This window comes from Myodes glareolus, chromosome 7 (genome assembly GCF_982192425.1).
Source record: "Myodes glareolus chromosome 7, mMyoGla1.1, whole genome shotgun sequence".
Taxonomy (NCBI): Eukaryota; Metazoa; Chordata; class Mammalia; order Rodentia; family Cricetidae; genus Myodes; species Myodes glareolus.
Window position 1 is genome coordinate 46,054,518 of NC_142032.1, and position 6,173 is coordinate 46,060,690.

Below are 6,173 nucleotides of genomic sequence, written 5' to 3' on the forward strand. Positions count from 1 at the left end.
CCACCACCGCCTAGCCAGACGTCTCTCATTTCTTTAAATTAAAATCGCCTTTTCTTTCAGTGGCTTCTCAAGATAAAACTTTCTCTCCAAAATTCTCAAGCCTACTGAAAACATGAGAACTAGTCCACTGGGTGCCCACCTACTAGCCTTTCCCTAGATTCTATTCCATCGAGCAAAACCATACAATTCTTTCTCTGTTAAAAGTTACTAATGTCACTCTTGCTGTAAGTAGCCTAAGGTGACCTGTAAAGATGGTTCACTACTCTCTCGACCCAGAAACCCCTACAAAATCATGCAAATCAAGAGGTTCAGATCTTCAGGTTCACTTTAAGAACAGACATGAATCTGCTCAGGCCATCAAGGGTGTGCACATCTGAAAAGCCACCAAGTATATTAAAGATGTCACTTTAAGAAAGCCATGGGTGCAGGTCCAACAGTACAATGGTAGAATAGTAGGTCCACCCATGTCAAACAGTGGGACTGGACTGACACAGGGATGGTGGCCAAAAAAGAGTGCTGAATTTTTGTTGCACATGCTTAAAACGCATAGAGTAAGCTTGGCGGTGGTGGTGCATGCCTTTAATCCCAGCACTCGGGAGGCAGTGGCAGGCAGATCTCTGTGAGTTTGAGGCCAGCCTGGTCTAAAAGAGCTAGTTCCAGGACAGGCTCCAAAGCTACAGAAAAACCCTGTCTCGGAATAAAAAAAGCAGAGAGTAATGATGAACTTAGGGTTTAGATGTAGATTCTCTGGTCATTGAACATACCCGGTGAACAAAGTACCTAAGATGTGCCGAGGACTTAACAGAGCTCAGGGCTGGATTAATCCATGCATGCGCTCTCCCTGCCATATTGAGATGATCCTCGCTGAAAAGATGATTCCACAGCCAGAAGAAGAGGGTGCACAGAGGAAAAGGGAAAACTGAGGAAACAAAAGCTTGGGGCATGGGAATAAATTCAGCATAAAACAAACGCAGATAAAAGGTTTTTTTTTAAGTTGCTAACGTCTCACCATTTCTTGGTGAGACGTTATGCAAATGTCTGTATCCTAAGAACAAGGGCATGGTCTTCATAGCCACAATGTCGTTATCGCACCAAGGAAATAGTGCTTTGATATCACACACTGTTGGTCCTGGATGTGTCAAAATGTCATGCAGTACACCACTAACATGTAAAGTTTTATCTTTATGTATCAGTTAAAATAGATTTAATTTGAAAGTTGTAGTGAAAATAAAATTAATAGCAATTTACTAGTTTTCATAATATAGAACAAATCATACACAACTTCTTTTTACCTTTTTTCTTTTTCTTTCTTTCTTTTTTTTTTTTTTGTAGCTCAAACTGGCCTGGAATTCACTGTACAGATCAGTTTGACTTCAAATTCAAGAGTCCTGGAATTAAAAGTATGTGCCACCACAGCTGGACAAATTAAATTAAATAAAATAAAATCTTTTTGAAATCTCTCTCTCTCTTTTCCAATTTAGTATTAAAAACCAAGACACTGAACATAGTTTCCCTTAATCTACGAGAGTTTCTCCAACGTAGTACAAAGGCTTCCTCTTCCTTTTCTTGAGCTAGAGGCTACCTATGTAGGTCAAGACGGCCTCAAACTTGTGGTCCTCCTGCTTCAGCTTCCTGAGTGCTGAGATTACAGGAATGTCCCATCACACCTGGCTTTCAAGTAAGGTTTTAATTGCTCCATTGTGACCAGCCTCCACCTGACAAGTCAGAGCACACCCCTCCTCCAAATGTAGATAGGCAGAAACATTTTTAAAGAGGTAAACTTAATGCCTCTTCTCTTTCTAATGTATTTCAATTAACCACAGTTCATAGGTGGTTTCTGACTGTATTCCCAGCCTGGAATATGGGGAAAGACTGGATCTTCCCATCCTGATTCACGCCTGCCCGTTTCTGCGCATGCCCACAAACCTCTTGTAAGTCTTTGCTGATAGTTTCCAGTGCTCGTGAGAACAGAGCGGCATCACCCGATGACAGAGTCCTGCTTTGGTTTTTGTCCTCCATCACTTTGGTTTGTGATGGGTTCACAGCAGAGGAGGAGACCTGGAAGGAGGGATTATTCTCAGACAGAGAAAGACTTACTGTTGAGATCAGTACAGAGGCTCGAGATAGGGGAGGCACAAACAATGGCCTAGAGTCTGAACAGTTTCTGCCTTATTACAGGCAGAGGCCAGCAGGTGAATGGAGACAGACGACTCCAAAATGGTACTGATGTGTTCACAAGAGGGTGTTCAGCTCACTCAGAAGGGAGCCTGGCATGGAGTCTTCAGAACTTAGGAGGCAGCTGGACAGAGGGACATTTGCAACTGGTGTAACGCGGCCCTTGCCTCTGTTAAACAAAAATTAGGAGAGACCATCGTTTTGCACTGAGCTCAGACCCTAGAGCTTAAGAGAACAGAGCAAAGGAAGATGGACTCAACTGTGCCAACTGCCACAGAATCAAACTAGAACAACTCTAAAGGAAGCAGACACCCAAACAAGCCACCACCCCCTAAAAAACCCAGAAGATTCTGAATCAGCATGATATGAAAGAGGGTTCATCACTACACCTGCTTTAACCCTTATTTTAAAAGTAACATCTAACAATAACTGGGTGTTTACCCATCCAGTTTTCCCCCAGTTTTATGTTTCTGTGATCCACTTATAAAACAAACTCTCTTGCTATGGCATGAATGTGCCTCCTAAATTTTCCTGTAGGAAACATATTCTTCAAAGCAACAGCGTTAAGAAGTGGAGCCTTAGGCTGGAGAGATAGCTCAGCGATCATTAGAATTGACTTCTCTCCCAGAGGACCTAGGCTTGATTCCCAGCATCCATAAAGTGGTTCTCAACCCTCTGTCACTCCAAACGTAGGGGATCCTGTGCTGTCTTCCAGCCTTTGCAGGCACCAGGCATGTATAGAGTTTACAGTCGTACACGCAGGCAGACACCCATACACGTTTTTTAAAAGATAGAATAAATTTTTTTTAAAAGGTGGAAAGTTTAGGGAATAATTAGGGCACTAGGTAGAGTCCTCCTAAGTGGGTTAATGCTGTTATTTCAGGGATGGCTAATTATCACAAGACTGGGTTGTCATGACGCGTTTATGTCGTAAATTTCCAAATCACAATGACTAAACACAGAGATCCACTTTCCAATATAGTCCACGTTCATTCCAGACATCGTAGCCCTTCCCGTGTGCCTTTCATTCTGGGACTCAGGCTGATGGATCAGCCTTCCTACCTGGATAGCACTCGCTCTTATACTGAGGAAAAGGAGAAATATCAAACCACAAACTTGGTCTAAAGGCGAGTGGGAATAATGCATGCCATCTCCGCGCACAATCCGTCTGTCTAGGGAAATCTCCTGGCTGGCATCAGGGGCAGAGGATGCTGGAATTCAGGAGCAGATGTTTCCATGTGTGGTGGGTAGCAGGGCTTATGGAGCTCTTTGCCAGGTGGCTTAGTTAGGGTTTCTACGGCTACTGTGAAGAGACACCGTGACCACAACCACTCTTATAAGGAAAACATTTCATTGGAACGACTGGCCTACAGTTCAGACCTACAGTTCGGAGGTTCAGTCCTTATCATCATGGTGTGACACGGTGGCATGTAGGCAGCCATGGTGCTGGGGCAGGAGCTGAGAGTCCAGCATCTTGCATAGGCAAAAGGAAAGGGTCTCAGACACTGGGTGTGGCTCAAGACCTTAAGGTCCGCCTCCACAGTGGCATACTTCATCCAACAAGGCCACAACCACTCCAACAAAGCCACACCTCCTAATAGTAGAACTCCCTTTGGGGGCCAGTTTCTTTCAGTCCACCACACCATGGTACATACAGCTGCTGAAACATGTCTCTTTCTCTGCTAAGAGGTATGCGCTGGTAAGTGGAGATGAGAAGTTTGGGAGGCACTGGCCGGGACAGGTTACTTCATGCTTGGTGACAATACTGACGCTATCGTTTATAAAATGGGTGACCCAAGGCTGGTGCCATGAGGGGTGGTGGTCCCATGAGGGGCAGCGGTGGGCCACCTGAGGCCTTGGCGGGTCTCCTAGGTGGATGGAAGACCGTGGCTGGTGAGAGACAGACTGCTATGCCCTTCAGAGAGAGCTGGGGTATAGAGTTTATTTAGTGGGTTATGGGGGAGGGCAGGGAAGGGAAGGGGAGAAAGGGAGAAGGAGAGAAGCAGTGGGAGAAGCTTCTGACTTTCCATAAGAAGGACAGACAGAGCCGGTAGAGAGGAGGCAGGTGGAAGGAGGGGAGGTTGGGGCGGGGCAGGGCCTAGCTGTCACCTGGGTACCAGATTGCAATAACCCCATCTGGGTGTCTGTCTAATGTTTTCTTTCTTCTCATCCTGTCACAGGCCAGACTGACTCCAGACTCAAATCAGCCTTGATAGCCTGGGACCACAAAGGTGGTATTCCCTTGTCCAGAATTAGAAACTGCTCAGCTGCCCACCCTGAGCTCTCTTTGCAATCCATGAAGCCTCTTGATTAACTATTTTTTTTTCCTGATTGATTGGTTTTTCATCCTGGCTAGTCATTTCATAGTACAGTGCCAGAAAATTCTATTTATCTCATGTGTCTTTCTATTTATTTATTTATTGTCCTTAAAAAAAGAAAAAATAAATAAATAAACCTGGAACTTGACACAGTTGCCATGGTTCTGCAACTCTTCTCTACTTGTCTCTCTGTAATAAGAATTCTCGCACCTCAAGGCGGTGAGGATAGGTGAGGTCATGTTATAGTAATCAATCACACAAGCTTCTCGGACTCATTCAGTGCACTTGCTCACATCAAACTCCCCTCTGACCTCACCAAAGGATTCTCCAGTTTTGTTGTTGTTTGTTTGTTTGTTGTCTTATGGGTATCAGGAGTGGGACCTAGAACAGGAAATTCTTCATTCTTCTGTCGGGCCCCCCACTCTGTGATGCCCTTTGCTGTGAGACCCAAACTGCCCCCTTTCTCTTTTCTTTTTTAAATTGCATTTGTTTATTGTGTGTGTGTGTGTGTGTGTGTGTGTGTGTGTGTGTGTGTATGACAGCATGCATGTGGAGAACAGAGGACAACTTGAAAGAATTAGTTTGCTCTCCCTCCCTCTGCCTTCTTCACCTTGTGAGTCCTGGGGATTGAACCCAGGTTATCAGGCTTGGCAGTGAGCGCTGTTTCCTGGGCTTGGATCCTGATGCGCAGAAAAAGGAGCATGCTAGCTCAGTAGGCATAGTCATCCTTCTTTCCTGCCTGACTGTAATCAGCTGCTTCAGGTTCTCACCTTCCTGATTGTGCTCTGCGATGACTCTGCCCCCCAATAAACTCTGCTCTCTTACTCCCTCTGCTTCTGTTGGGGTGTTTCAACCACAGCCACAGGGAAGGAAAGAAGTTCTGAAATCTTAGGTGTCAAACCCTGCTGGGTTTGGGCCTCGGGAGACAGAAAGGGCAGTGGCAGGTCCTGCGTGTGGTAGAAATAGTTTCAACAATGCTTTAACTCTGTCAGATGTGTTTTGACATTTTGGTCTTAGTTTTACTCCACTAAAAGGATTGTCTGTTTCTCCGGTCATTTCTTCTGTGCCTTGTGGTTGTTTTGAGGGTGTTGTCTTAACTGCCATTCTGTTGTTGCCTTCTACTTCATAATCACAGAATATGAACTGTAGAATTCAATTCTAGAAGAACCCAACAAAACAGAAAATGAAACCTGAAGCCTGTGTCTTGACCTTGATAGGGTTATCTCTTGATCATTGCTCCGTGTGCATTTAAACAATGTATGTTCCGTAGTTGGACAAAGTGTTCCAGAAAAGATAATTAAGTACTAAAGAGAGTTCCACAGCCTTTTTGATACTTTGCAGATTTATTTTGTTCACTGACTACTAAGCGTTCAATAGAGCGTGAATTTAATTCTCACTTAGTACTCTTGTTTTCGGGTTCATGTATCTTAAGCATCCCATTTTAGATGACTTAGTCACAGTAGTGTTGAGTCTATATGACTTGGACCCATTTGCATTATGAATTGTCCCTTCATATATCTAGGGTTATTTCTTGCCCTGAAGTGTACTTGGATATTAATGTTGTCATTCTAGATTTCTTGTGGTGTATTTTTTTCAGTTGTTCTTTTGGTTTTGTTTTTTTTTTTTTTTTAAAAAATTGTTTCTGGGTTTTTGAGACAGAGTTTCTCTGTATAGCCTTGT